Below are 14,065 nucleotides of genomic sequence, written 5' to 3' on the forward strand. Positions count from 1 at the left end.
CACTTTCCTCCCCCCAGCGTTATCAACATAATTTAACAGCTTCTTTGTCTGCAGTAAAAGTGATAGAAAGGAGGAAACAAATGGTGCCTGAGCAGCTGGTCTCTTGTTGCCCAAGGGAGACAATCTGCCGCCCTTCACATTGTCTTCTGCATATGCCTGAAGCACCATCCTGCATTCAGACATTGATCCATGGGAACCTCACACTTGATACAAGCACACATAAAATGAGTGGAGTGTCTCAACAGTGATGAAGAAAGGACTTTAAATAACTGTATGACAAAATATAGAGATTATGTCACCCAAACAGCAACAAACATTGGAAGAGGACCCATTTCCCCCAAATGCTCTTGTCTCACAGTTAAGGGAGGAGTGACACCCTTGCTGATCACCTAGTTGATGGTCATTCAGTCTGATATTCCATCAGTGAAGTTCATAGATATTTTCTGTTCTCAGAGGAGATTTATACTCAAAAAGCAACTGCAGGCTGTTTATCTCATTTATAGTTTCACTCTGAAACTTGTAATACATGGACAGCAAGGTTCACAAGTTATTTGCATGCCACCAGAAGCGCAAGTATCACAGTATCACCAAGGTTGGAAGAGACCTCACAGATCATCAAGTCCAACCCTTTACCACAGAGCTCAAGGCCAGACCATGGCACCAAGTGCCACGTCCAATCCTGCCTTGAACAGCCCCAGGGACGGCAACTCCACCACCTCCCCGGGCAGCCCATTCCAGTGTCCAATGACTCTCTCGGTGAAGAACTTTCTCCTCACCTCCAGCCTAAATCTTCCCTGGCGTAGCTTGAGGCTGTGTCCTCTCATTCTGGTGCTGGCCACCTGTGAGCTACCAAATGCCACAGTCCATTGCAAAGACCTTGGCAATAAGTATCAGAAAAGGTCAGGTTTCCTGATTTCACTAAAACAATACATGGCAGAAACAGCATCATTCATGTCACCACCATAGCTTTAAGGTTTAAGGTTAGGATTTGACATAGAGGAAGTTTACTTTTTGGTAGCATAAACTCATCATGCATGGTAATACACTGGAAAGGATTTTATGACATGTTTGTTGCTTGTGTTTGTTTCCCCCCCCGCCCCCCATCATAAATTGGCAGGAACCAGTGAATTAAACAGACCTCTCTACTTCTTTTCACATGATAACTCTCCTAATAGTTACAGAGTATTTCACCTTTTGTAACATAAGGGTTTTGTAAAGTACATTTTAACTTAAAAGAGCTTCAGTGTTTATGCAGGGTTTATACAGATTGATCTGCAGTAATCTATCCAGAGCTCTTTGCCTTGATGAGAGATATTTGAAGTGGTCCTTACTGTATTCTGATGCTTCACCCGTTGCATAAAGAGCTACTTCTGAAAAAAGCCCATGATGTACTGGGTAAAACATCAAGAGCAATTAGATTTAGCAAAATTATTCAGAAGAGGCCCAAGATCAAATAAACATTGCTTTTCCACAGCAGAGGGGAACACTCGCTTACTTTTTTGCCTAACAACAAGGTACTGACAGCCGTGTTTCAAGCGGGATGGGGCCAGACTTTGATCTCGGCAGGGGGGCTTGTGTTAACCACAACTGCAAGCTGTCTTAAAACCCACAGGTCAAGCAGGTATTTTTAGTTCTATTTTGAAGATGTAGAAACATAGTTTCTCTCATTTCAACAGCAGGACTATTTACTTTGGGGCAGGAAAGGAGGGGAAACTGCAGACAGATATATTGTGGAGATAAACCAAAATAAAAGAGAAACTCAATATTTATCTGTTGAGAAAAGGAAAAAAAATGAGAATATTTCCTGTGTGACAGAATCCTTCCCACCCGTTTTAATGGCTATTCCCCTGATAAAAATTAATAGGTAAGAATGAAAAGAACAACACTGCACAGCAGCAGTCCTAAGCGTTAAGGTGACGCTGTGAATTGTAGCCTTTTGGACAATTCGGGCAGCTCATTTCAGTAATCACTGCAAGAAAGTAATCAGATTAATTCCAAATTTAGAGTACTGCCAGGTTGGAACTGGGCTATTGTTTAATCCAACATACAAAGAAAGAGAAAAAAATGTGAATGGAGACGTGCCTGTTCTTAGAAATAGCAGGCTTTTGCTGGAGATAAACACGAGTCAGGTTTATTAACGCAGCTCCTAATGGCCAAGCAAGAGTTGATCCTACTGCCCTCAGCAGTGGCTGGCAGCTCCTGTTCCTCCAGTCTTACAAAAGGGGTACAACACTGAGGGGTTTGAGGCTTTTTAGTCTGGAGAAGAGAGGACTGAGGGGGGATTTAATAAATGTTTATAAATATCTGAGGGCTGAGGGTCAGGAGCAGTGCAGGGACAGGCTCTGCTTGCTTCCTGTGATAGGACAAGGAGCAATGGATGTAAGCTGCAGCACAGGGGATTCCACCTCAACGCGAGGGGGAACTTCTTTACTGTAAGGGTCACAGAGCACTGGAACAGGCTCTCCAGTGAGGAATCTCCTTCTCTGGAGATTTTCAAGGCCTGTTTGGATGCATTCCTCTGTGACCTGAGCTAGATTGTCTGGTCCCGCTCTGGCAGGGGGGTTGGATTGAAGGATCTCTTTGCATCTTTTCCAACCCCTGACATTCTGTGATCCTGTGAACACAGATTCTGAATACACATAGATCATTTAAGTGTATATCACTGTGTGATGCAGCAACTAGCAAGTTAGATTTTCAAGGTTTTGTGATGTGACCGATTTATAGGGAATAAATTAGAAGGAAAGACATAGGAAAACAGAGGAAAGTGATACAGCAGAAGGAATATTGAAAGAGATGTCTAATGCTCAAGTGACAAAACAAGCAAGGAGAAGAGGTGGGCTGAGGATAACAAGCAGAGTGTCACCAAATAAAATCCTGCCATGAGAGCAAGAGTCTTTCCAGTATTCAAAGATCCCTGCAGCATTTACTGGCTGGATAATATTCTTGTAATGCCTGTACCCCAAGGCTAAACAGCAGCAGCAGACAGAGGCATCACTTGTTGCCTCAGTATCTTCCTTGCAAAGGATTCTGGTGACAGCTGTACTGGAAATAGCCTGCATGTGGTTATGGCCCTGAGCCTGCAAAAGTTACACACAAGAGATTCCCACCGACTTGGATGGGAATTTAAAGCATAATCATTTCAGTGTCTGACCACAAAAGCCATAATTGGAATTAAAACATCAACTAAATTGTTAAATATCCAGAACCTTGGCACCAAGATGTTATGGTTTAACTTTGGACCGAGTACACAACGTTTACATCTTTGTATTCTCTCATGTGATCCTGGGCATTTTGGTAGATTCTCATTTACTGCACAAAAAGAACAGATTAAAAATTGCCCTATATGGTGGTAGGAGGGATATTAAAAACACATATTTTAAATCAATTTGCCTCCCCAACACCCACTCATCCATGAAAATTATTTTTAAAAGTACAGTGCATGCCACAACTTTTCCCTTCTCCTCATTATAAAGGCTTGCAGTCTCTTAATGTTTGATCTATCTCTAAAAGGCAAAAATGTTTTTGTTAGTAAGCCTCAGCCTTTGGCAGCCAACAAAGTGACTAAATTTCCTACAAATAATTTCACTTCTTCCTTTGTTTACCAATGTGCTTGTTTCCCAGAATCCCCCTGGGAAGATCTAATGTCCCTGTGCAGATGTTCAGTGTTATAATTGGGCAGCATTCAGCAGAAATGTCATCAGTGACACAACACTTTAACAGTAAAAGAAAATGAAATAGACATCACAGGAGACTCCCATTTCAAAGCAAACCTTCAAGGATCTGAACGGGAAGCACATTTTCCATATTACAACTTCTCATTTAAATTACAAAAGTACATTGACATTTATTTGCTGAACAGATGAATTTATCACTAGTTTAGTAATGAGTATCAATGGCAACTGAAATTACAGTTCCTTTCATATTGAGCTTCTTTTGATAAGTGCCTTTCCTTTACTTGCATTCTCACACAGATTTCTTTCATTGTGACTACAGCATCCAATGCTTTGCATACATCTAAATTTTCATTCTAGTAAGCTTTGCAGGACAGCAAGAACTGCCATTTCAGCCTGGGCTTGTGCCAAACAATACTTTCCAGTCAGTCCACCTGCAGCCAAGTATCTGGTCGCATGGTTTGAGAGACCAAAGGGAAATAGTAACAGTGACTGCGCTATTCCCATGCTTGCTCTTGGCTAGAGAAGATGATGTGAGAGCAAGGCTTATTCCACTGCAATATGCCTGACTCAGGGAAACTGTGCTGAAAAGTCCTTGTGTGCTTGAATGGTTATGTTCACATAAATGGAAATGTGCCAGCAGGACACACAGGTTTCTTCTGGCTATTCTGAAGCCACCCACTCAGAAATTCTGGGCTGCCCAGGGACATCTCCACAAACCATCATCTCACTAACAACCAGCCACACGAAGATCCAATGCAAGGAGAACTGCACAAGATGGCAACAGTGGTCCCACAAACTGATACCAAGGGAAAAGATCTAGAGTTATGTGTAAAATGTTGAATCCAGATTCAGTTCCCAAGTACACACAGTGTCAGTCCTGCTGTGCTTGTACAGGTAAGAATTCAGAGACATTCCAAACCAGAGCAAAATTCAGCTATATTCCACCAGCTTCATCCAGAAGACAAGTAAAACTGGCTTTGCTGCATTCTCCCCCAGGGTCTATACAACAGTGATCTGCCCAGCTCAGTAGCAGGTAACCCAGAAAGGTAGCTACCACAGGTATTCTGCAAGGAAGCTTTGGGGCATATCAAGGTAGATGCTGCAACCAAGAAAACTCATGCACTACACAGCATAATCCTTTGCCTTTTGAGACTGACAGCGTGCAGCAATTAAGTAACTCAATAATGAATTTTGGCAGAGGTCAAGCAAGGCTGGTATATAACAACCCCCACGTGGAGGAGTGCACAATTTCAGAGTCTCAGAGGAAGGTTGAGAAGAATGATCCTCAGTTAAACTCTCCTCATCTGGAGAAGGTTTTGCATTTGGCTGCAGAACAAACAAGCAAACAAATCTAGTTCAGTGAACAAAAGAAAACTTTGAAGTAACTGCCTGATGCAGTTTGAGGTACAGTGTGCTAAAGAAGTCTCAAATGAAGTATTGCAGGAGTCCACACCTGAAGGGGGAAAGGAGGGAGTTTGAATTGGAGCAAGGAATTTACATAGTGCATTTCCCTTCAAAGCATCATGTACATTTGCTAGCCTTGAAGCTATAATTTGCAGCTTTGCCATAAACACTTTGGAAGCGCAGTGGAAAAATACCAGTATCCGGTCTATGGCACTGCTGCGCTGACTGCACGGCAGTGGTGAAGTCTCTTACTCTAGATAGAGTCCCAGTCACAACAAAAACCTTCTAGAGAACCCTCTTAGGTAATACACCCAACAATTCCCACCACCTCAGTGGTACTTCTTGGCTGCTATAACAATTTGCTCCAGAATTATAAGAATTTCCTTAGAATTTCTGTAACTTAGAATCATAGAATCAACCAGGTTGGAAGAGACCTCTAAGATCACCCACTCCAAACTAGCACCCAGCCCTGTCCAGTCAACTAGACCATGGCACCAAGTGCCTCATCCAGGCTTTCCTTGAACACCTCCAGGGATGGTGCCTCCACCACCTCCCTGGGCAGCCCATTCCAATGCCAATCACTCTCTCTGACAACAACTTCCTCCTAACATCCAGCCTAGACCTCCCCTGGCACAACTTGAGACTTTGTCCCCTTGTTCTCTTGCTGGTTGCCTGGCAGAAGAGACCAACCCCACCTGGCTACAACCTCCCTTCAGGTAGTTGTAGACAGCAATGAGCTCTGCCCTGAGCCTCCTCTTCTCCAGGCTGCACACCCCCAGCTCCCTCAGCCTCTCCTCATAGGGTTTGTGCTGATTGATACCCGCCTGAACATGAGCCAGCAGTGTGCCCAGGTGGCCAAGAGAGCCAGTGGCATCCTGGCCTGCATCAGGAATGGTGTGGTCAGCAGGAGCAGGGAGGTCATTCTGCCCCTGTACTCTGCACTGGTTAGACCACACCTTGAGTGCTGTGTTCAGTTCTGGGCCCCCCAGTTTAGGAGGGACATTGAAATGCTTGAGTGTGTCCAGAGAAGGGCGACGAGGCTGGGGAGAGGCCTTGAGCACAGGCCCTACGAGGAGAGGCTGAGGGAGCTGGGATTGGTTAGCCTGGAGAAGAGGAGGCTCAGGGGTGACCTTATTGCTGTCTACAACTACCTGAAGGGTGGTTGTGGCCAGGAGGAGGTTGCTCTCTTCTCTCAGGTGGCCAGCACCAGAACGAGAGGACACAGCCTCAGGCTGCGCCAGGGGAGATTTAGGCTGGAGGTGAGGAGAAAGTTCTTCACTGAGAGAGTCATTGGACACTGGAATGGGCTGCCCGGGGAGGTGGTGGAGTTGCCATCCCTGGAGCTGTTCAAGGCAGGATTGGATGTGGCACTTGGTGCCATGGTCTGGCCTTGAGCTCTGTGGTAAAGGGTTGGACTTGATGATCTGTGAGGTCTCTTCCCACCCTGATGATACTGTGATACTGTGTTCCAGGCCCCTCACCAGCTTTGTTGCCCTTCTGTGTACACGTTCCAGCACCTCAACTTGTGGCCCTGTCTGTGCTTTGCCCTTCTGGAAGTGGACCACCAAAGCAAAATGCCAAGGAAAACTCACAAATTTCTCAGATGAAACAACATACAGAGGAGGAAGAACTCTTTTCACCTCCAGACTGTCACTCACAAAACTAACACTTTTTATTCTGCTCTGCTCCCACAGAGTAACAACGGAACAAAAAAAATCTGAACCAAACTCCTATCCTGTCTTTTCCCAGCAGAGTTTTGACCCTTCCATAGGAGACATTCCTGAGATTTTATGAAGTCCAGCAGGAACTTCTCTTTGTTATTGATCTAATGTGAAAGTAATAGAAATGGTACTAGCCAAGGATGGTGGCTTGAAAAAGCTATAAGAGAAATGACGTTACGCGCACACACACAACCTCTAATGACAGGGAAGGAATAAATACAGCACTGCAGCCACCTCCTCTGCTCTCCTCAGCTGAAGCCACCTTGAGACTTTGTTGCTTTCTTAAGCTCCTGCTGTTCTGACTCTGTCTTTTCATTCAGTTGCATTTTCTTCTGCACTAAAATCAAATACTTGTTCAAGACTTTGTGCAGCAAAATGACATCTCTGACTTCATTTTTTATTCCCCTCCTCAACCTCTCCTGAAGGCTCCCTAAATCTTAAGTTTCCATGCCTTCTCTCCTGCTAAGTTCTTATGCTGACAACAAGGTCAGAGGTTTACCAGCTCCCATTCCTTCTACCTGTACAAAACCAATCTAGAATCATAGAAATTTCAGGGTTGGAAGGATCATCTCCCATCTTCCAACCTCCCTGCCATGGGCAAGGACACCTTCCACTAGAAACTCTGTAGTGAACTCCATGTCCAGTTACCATATTCTCCCCTCCTTTTAGCTCCTGACACAGTTATGATAAACTATGTGCATGATAAACTATGTGTATGAGTCTGTTTCAGCAGAATCACCTGTATGCTTCCAACTACTCCATTTGGGACTAGAAACCACTGATCCTGCCAGATAGATGTGTGACAGCTGTGCGATGGTGGGCCAGAGGTGTGCTAAGGAGGAAAGAATTCCATATGAAATCAAAATAAGTCATAGAAATCCAGGGGAAAAAGAAGAAAAAGAAAAGAAAGGAAATTGGCAGTGGGAAAAGTGAAAAATGATGAATAGGACAAACAGCTCAATTGTCTATGAAGGTTCTGATAATGAGCAGATGCTACTCCTAGCTAAAAGTGCTGACCTTGACACTGAAAAATTTAAAGTTTTGAAATAAAAGTGGTGGAAAGGGGAAAATGGGACAACATTTCCAGGAAAGCAGTTTTATAACTGCCAGTTCATACCTGTTTTTCCCAGGTGCCACTTGCATGTGTGAACTATTGAACTATTTCTCTGAATTCCATGGTGGGTTTTCCAAAATCAGCGAACACTTCTCAGAAGTTAACATTGCATTGCCCATTTTACACTCTATCAGATCTCTGTTCACATACTCTGGGGTCTCAACAGGAACACAGCAACTAGAAAGAGGGAATTCAAGAGTCTACCCCATTGATTCTTCTGCCATGATCCACAAACTCAGATTCTGTATTTAGAGCCTTTAAAATAAACTATTAAGGGCAAGGGAAGGTGTTGAAGACAGCTTCAGAAAGTTACCTTACATCCTCTAACATGGTACACTGTATGTATGCCTGTGCTGGCTCTAACAGATATTGGAAAGCTTGAGTTTTTTATTTTATATATATATATTTTAAGTGAAAAAGAGACAAGCAGGCCTCTAACAGACCTTCTTTGATCTCACCTGGGAGGAAAGTTATAATCTGTCCCTGAGAGTCTCTACAGTTCAGGCTTAAAAGACAAAAGAGAGGAGAATGTGAAAAGAACAGGAAGCAGCAGCACATAAAATAAAGCAAATGGGCTTTGAAAGGCAGCCTGGTTCCTGGGAATGGCACCGTGTCTAGTTATGTCCTTGGAAGGTTGTTTTTGTTAAGCTCACAGAGATGTGCCAAACCACTTACTTTTGATTTGGGTGGCAGCAAATGGGACACGACAAGTAGAGCGGCGCATAGTTGTTGTGCTGCCCACAGCAAAGAAAATACCACTTAGAAGATAGCAAGAAAATGAAAGGTGATAACCCCTGAAATTGCTCATCCACAAGAGAGGGTTTAAAGAAAACAATGTGTGGAAAGCTGTATTTTAGAAAATAAAGCCCACTGGAATGCACACGATGTAAAAATTAGCACCTTGCTGACTGTAGTTTATTTTCCTGCAAAGGCGAGAAAAAAATGTACCTGATTGTAGTGATGAACAGTCCTTAAATTACAGCCACATGAAAGTATGAGAAGCTAAATTGCAATCCCAAGCACACATGCAGGCTGGGCAGTGACTGGCTGGAGAGCAGCCCTGAGGAGAGGGACTTGAGGGTGCTGGTGGATGAGAAGCTCAATGTGAGCCAGCAGTGTGTACTTGCAGCCCGGAGGGCCAACCAGAGCCTGGGCTGCATCAGGAGAAGTGTGGGCAGCAGATCGAGGGAGATGATTCTGCCCCTCTACTCTGCTCTGGTGAGACCCCACCTGGAGTATTGCATCCAGTTCTGGAGCCCCCATTACAAGAGGGATGTGGATGTGCTGGAGAGTGTCCAGAGAAGGGCCACGAGGATGCTCAGAGGGCTGCAGCAGCTCTGCTATGAGAACAGACTGAAAGAGTTGGGGCTGTTCAGTCTGCAGAAGAGGAGGCTCCCAGGTGACCTTCTTGTGGCCTTCCACTATCTGAAGGGGGCCTACGAAAAAGGTGGGGAAGGACTTTTCAGGATATCAGGAAGTGACAGGACTGGGGGGAATGAAGCAAAGCTGGAGGTGGGTAGGTTCAGACTGGACATATGGAGGAAGTTCTTTACCATGTAAGTGGTGAGAGCCAGGAATGTGCTGCCCAGGGAGGTGGTTGAGGCCCCATTCCTGAAGGTGTTTAAGGCCAGGCTGGATAAGGCTCTGTGCAGCTTGATCTAGGGTAGGGTGTCCCTGCCCATGACAGTGGGATTTGAACTAGATGATCCTTGTAGTCCCTTCCAACCTTGACTGATTCTATGGTTCTAAAAGGTACTGAAAATCTGTGACAGAAAATCAGAAGTAGCTGCTACACATCAGAATCTGTCCATTAGTGCCATTTGGCCTGAGTTATTACCATAGCTATCCCATTACCACCCTGATTAATTGCACTGCCCCATGCTATGGGTTTTATAGTGCAAACAATTACATTTCAGCATTGCACATCAGTATTATTTTTGAGGGTTATTTTAATTTTCCTCTTTTTCTAATCCTTGCAACAACATAAATGGATGGAGGTAAATGCTGGCTACTTTAGTCAAGAATATAGTTGCTGTGTCAGGTTCAAAACTATGAATTTCATCTGCAAAACTCTGTGCATCATAGGACAACGACTGTCAGAGAGCTCTACATGCTACACTAGAATACTTATAGCCATTTAGTGCAAGGGTCTAAGTGTTTAGTGTAAGTGTACTGAGGTCAGTGGCTAGCACAATTTGGAGTAATGATCTCTGCTATTAGTCTGCTGTGGAATGTCACATAAATCCCTTGTCCTCAGTCTGTGAATTTAAAAGCATATATAGTTACTAAATGGGGTTAGTTATGTGCCTCAGACCTGCTAAATAAGAAACCCTTTTGGAGAATGGAAAAATGTAGAGATCCTATTGGAAAGGGAAGAAGGATAGAAGGCAGTTTCAGAAGTGTCACAGGTACACCTACACGTTCTTAGGCTTTATGGTTGTGCTTCCCCTCTCAAGGAATGTTTGGTACTCCACAGTGTTAGGATGGAGCATCTGTGGCTTTGAAAGAGCTCCACAATCAAGAAATTACCATTTCTGAGTTTGGAGTGAGACCAAGTAGCTTCCAAATTAGCCTAGAATATCAAGCAACTGTACAGGCACACAATTCCTCTTCAGAGGTAAAGGAGAAAAGCATCTTTGGATATACCTGTTTGGTTTGCATCAAAAGGCACCCTCCCCTTTTGCTCATCAGGTAGAGCATCATGCGTGCCACCACCTGCCTAACTGTTGCATCCATGGCTTTGCTGGATTGAGACACCCAGTTTGTACTTGCACCCTTTACAAATGTCACTCGACCTGCCTGAAGGTAATACACACCCACTTGATAGCAACACAGAATCAAGCCTGTGTTTTTGGCTTAAGTTAAAAATAAATCAAGGGAAAAGCTCTTACATCATTTTCTATGTCTTTCTGGCATTAGATTGCTCTGTATAGAATTTTGTCAACAGAACTTGTGCTTGATGAATGAAATACGGTGTGATAGGAACTGTTCTTAGGTGGGGCTACATCAAAAGAACCATTCAGTTACTAGGAGTTTCTAAATATTTACTTCTCAGTTTTCTTAAGTGTCACTTAATTTACCATCTTTAGAAACAGAGTGGCACACCAATTTCCACTTCTCTATGTCTATCAGTGTGAGATGTGCTGCCTGTTTTTTAACTTTTTCATGGCATTTCTCTTCAGCTAAAGGTTTCTTGATGTTAATATTCAATACTATTTAATATTTTTTTTCACTACTTGTATATAAAATGGGATTCTTTCCTCCATAGTTTGTACAATAACACCCATCCCTACAGGACCTTGAGCTAAGCAGGTAGCTCTCTTTGCAGTTCAAATACATCAGCAATCACTTGTGTGCCTGTTACTAATGTATAGAACCAAATCTTTAGCTAATGCAAATTGTCCTAGCTCCACTGACTTCAAAGGTGCAGCAATCTACTCTCATTGATGATCCAGATCATGTACTAGAAAGAGATTCTATCTGATCACAGAGACCTCTGCATGAGAGGATGCATGTCATATCCAAGGCAAAATTACTTCATCATAGTAGACCTTTCTTGCTTTTCTTTATAACAGCCTAGGAAAATCTCAGGAAAGGACAATGCTATTTAAGTGAGACTATGGTCTGTGTACTGGGGTACAACTTACAGCAGTAACTAAATATCGTAGTGTGTATAGTCCAAACCAGGTAGTACCAGCCCTGTGCATTCTCAGCAGCCTTCATTGATGATGTGGTGCTGATGTATCTTATATATTGCTCCATCACAGGGTTCACAAGGCTGCACATTTGCTCTTTCTTCACTGTAAAGAGTTGTTCCTTCTTAGTTCATGGTAACAGGGAAGGAACTCTACCAAGTTATCTTTTTTGAAGCCTTTATAGTTCTTTCTTCTAGCTTCATTAATGAGCCGATGGCCATGGTACAGCAGTAAATTACTACACCTTTCAAATGTAGGTTAGCAACCTGAAGCAGAGCAATTCCAGTGCAGCAATTCTACCTCCTCCCCCCCATCACACACCCTTTTTAATTGCACATTTTCTAAAATAGTCTGAGATCTGGATCAGTAAATGGTCTTTTGGTGCCAGGGTAGAAAACATTAATGAGTCAAAACATCCTGTGCAAACTCGCATATCTCTGCCTATCACAAATGGGATATTTATGTGCTTGGTTTGAAACAAATCCATTTCCAAGGACACTTTTTTCATAGCAGAACAAGCTGCTGAAGATTTTACTACACAACATTTTCTTCTTTCTTATATTTGGGTTTTATTGTTGTTGTTGTTTGGGGTTTGTTTGGGTTTTTCACTCCTTATTAACAAGGCAAATTCTGTTTTACTTCTTTACCCTGAAGGAATTCTGCTATTACAATTATTTTCATAATTTTAATTGTAGTGCAAATATATGAAAAAAGCCTTTCTAAAATAATAACTCTATTATAATATTGCAGTAGCCCATTTTATATTCAGGACCTGTTGCACTACTATATTATTATGCACTGCCAGAATACACACTAAGTTTTGCTCCAGAGGAATCAGCAATCTAATTTAAATTTGCTCTCAATATTCAGAGTAAAGAGTGGTTATGATATTCCATGTAATAGAAATATCAGTACAGTACTGCATCCAGACCCCAGTAAGTATTCAAAAGACCAGCCTGTGTCATACACAGCCCCCTGGTATGGTTGTTTCCAGGAAAGTTTACAGTCTTAGGCATACTGCCATGTAAATTCACAAAGCCAGCTCAGCTTATCTACAGCAAGCTCTTGGTTGCAGATACACAGCACAAGCACACTTAAAGTGTCTTAGTACCTAAGGAGGTGTATTAGCTTGAGCCCAGCCTCACATGAAGGGGGATCTGAGTTAACAACAGAATCAACACATCTGCATATCACACACAGTCTGATCTCTTAAGCCCTTCCAGGGCAGAATCTGTTCACAGTTGGTTTAAGCAGCTTGATATCCATGATTCCACTCACCTGCAAGCTGGACAACTGGGCTGCAGATGTAGAACTGAAGGTTGAGATCATGGATGAATGGCATATGAAGATTACATAGAAGAGGTACAACGGTTGGCCTAGATCTCCACAGCTTGCTTGTGGAAGTTTCTGCCTCTTTTAAAAGTCACAATTTAGATACTTAACCTTATGACTAACCTTTCTCTTGTTTATATATATATATGTAAATATATATATATATAAAATATAAGCCTTATAATATAGCTTCTGGCTACCTTGAAAAGTAAGAGGTGAAATCATTCACTAATGAAAGACATATCTGATATACCAACATTGTATTTTTCTCACTACAGGGAAAACCTTTGTCATCAAAAAATATAAATCTTATACTTTCAAATAGCAAAACAGAAGGCAAATTAAACTAATAATGCATAGAAAAATTGCTGTATGTATGAACTGACAGGCATTAAATAAACACTCTCACGTTAGCCAAAACCTTGTTTCAGCGTGCGGGATGTCAGCACACGCATTAGTAATAGCTCTGAAATTGTCACTCTGCAGACAGGAAATCTGATTTGCATGAGTATAGTAAACATTAAAACAATCTTGATTCTCACAGATCAAAACTGTATTTTTAGTTTGATTTACTGGATATCAAGTGTCAATTTAAAGTCAATGTCAAAGGCCATAAATTTTCAGCCTCCTGAAAAGAAGAAATCCCCCAGAGCAATCAGCAGAACAGATCATGTTTCCTATTCCAAGGGAATCTAGTTATAGAACTTTGATGGTAAAATAAAAGTCTTTAATCTGTGGCATCATTCTGCAGATAGCATGCTAAAACTTGAAGGACACCGGCATGCAGATGTTCTGAGACATGTTTTGAACCTCTGGGCTACCTCTCTTGCCAAGGAAATTTAATCTTTTAACAAGTACGTTCATGAACATCTACTGCTAATAGTGGCTATGGGACAGCAAAGTTTCCTGCTGACAAGAGTCTGATCCTGAAGCTACTGCATCTGGTATTTAGATGTGGTGAAGAAGAGATTATTTTGAATTTAAGAAGGCTTTGGCAAAGATTGGAGCCTGGTTTGTATGTTTCCTTATTGCAAAAGCTCCAACCTCTCGTATATGCAATAAAAACGTAAAGAAAGCCATTTCAGATTTGCACATCTGATTTGTATTTAACTCTACTGATGGGGA

The 14,065-nt window shown here is 42.5% G+C and overlaps 1 long non-coding RNA gene across 2 annotated transcripts in view; it reads right to left on the minus strand.

Annotated features, from left to right (window-relative positions):
• Positions 1-3,818: 3,818 nt before the first annotated feature.
• Positions 3,819-14,065, minus strand: part of LOC135189043 (uncharacterized) — a 48,859-nt gene continuing 38,612 nt past the window's right edge. The window contains exons 3-5 of one of the 2 annotated variants that reach the window (XR_010307912.1): positions 12,887-13,021; positions 11,561-11,713; positions 3,819-5,127 (exon numbers count right to left, since the gene is read on the minus strand). This is a non-coding gene — a long non-coding RNA (uncharacterized LOC135189043). The remainder of the gene's footprint in view (positions 5,128-11,560; positions 11,714-12,886; positions 13,022-14,065) is intronic. The other variant, XR_010307911.1, reaches the window with a different exon arrangement.

The sequence above is a fragment of the Pogoniulus pusillus genome, chromosome 30, assembly GCF_015220805.1.
Source record: "Pogoniulus pusillus isolate bPogPus1 chromosome 30, bPogPus1.pri, whole genome shotgun sequence".
Lineage (NCBI taxonomy): Eukaryota > Metazoa > Chordata > Aves > Piciformes > Lybiidae > Pogoniulus > Pogoniulus pusillus.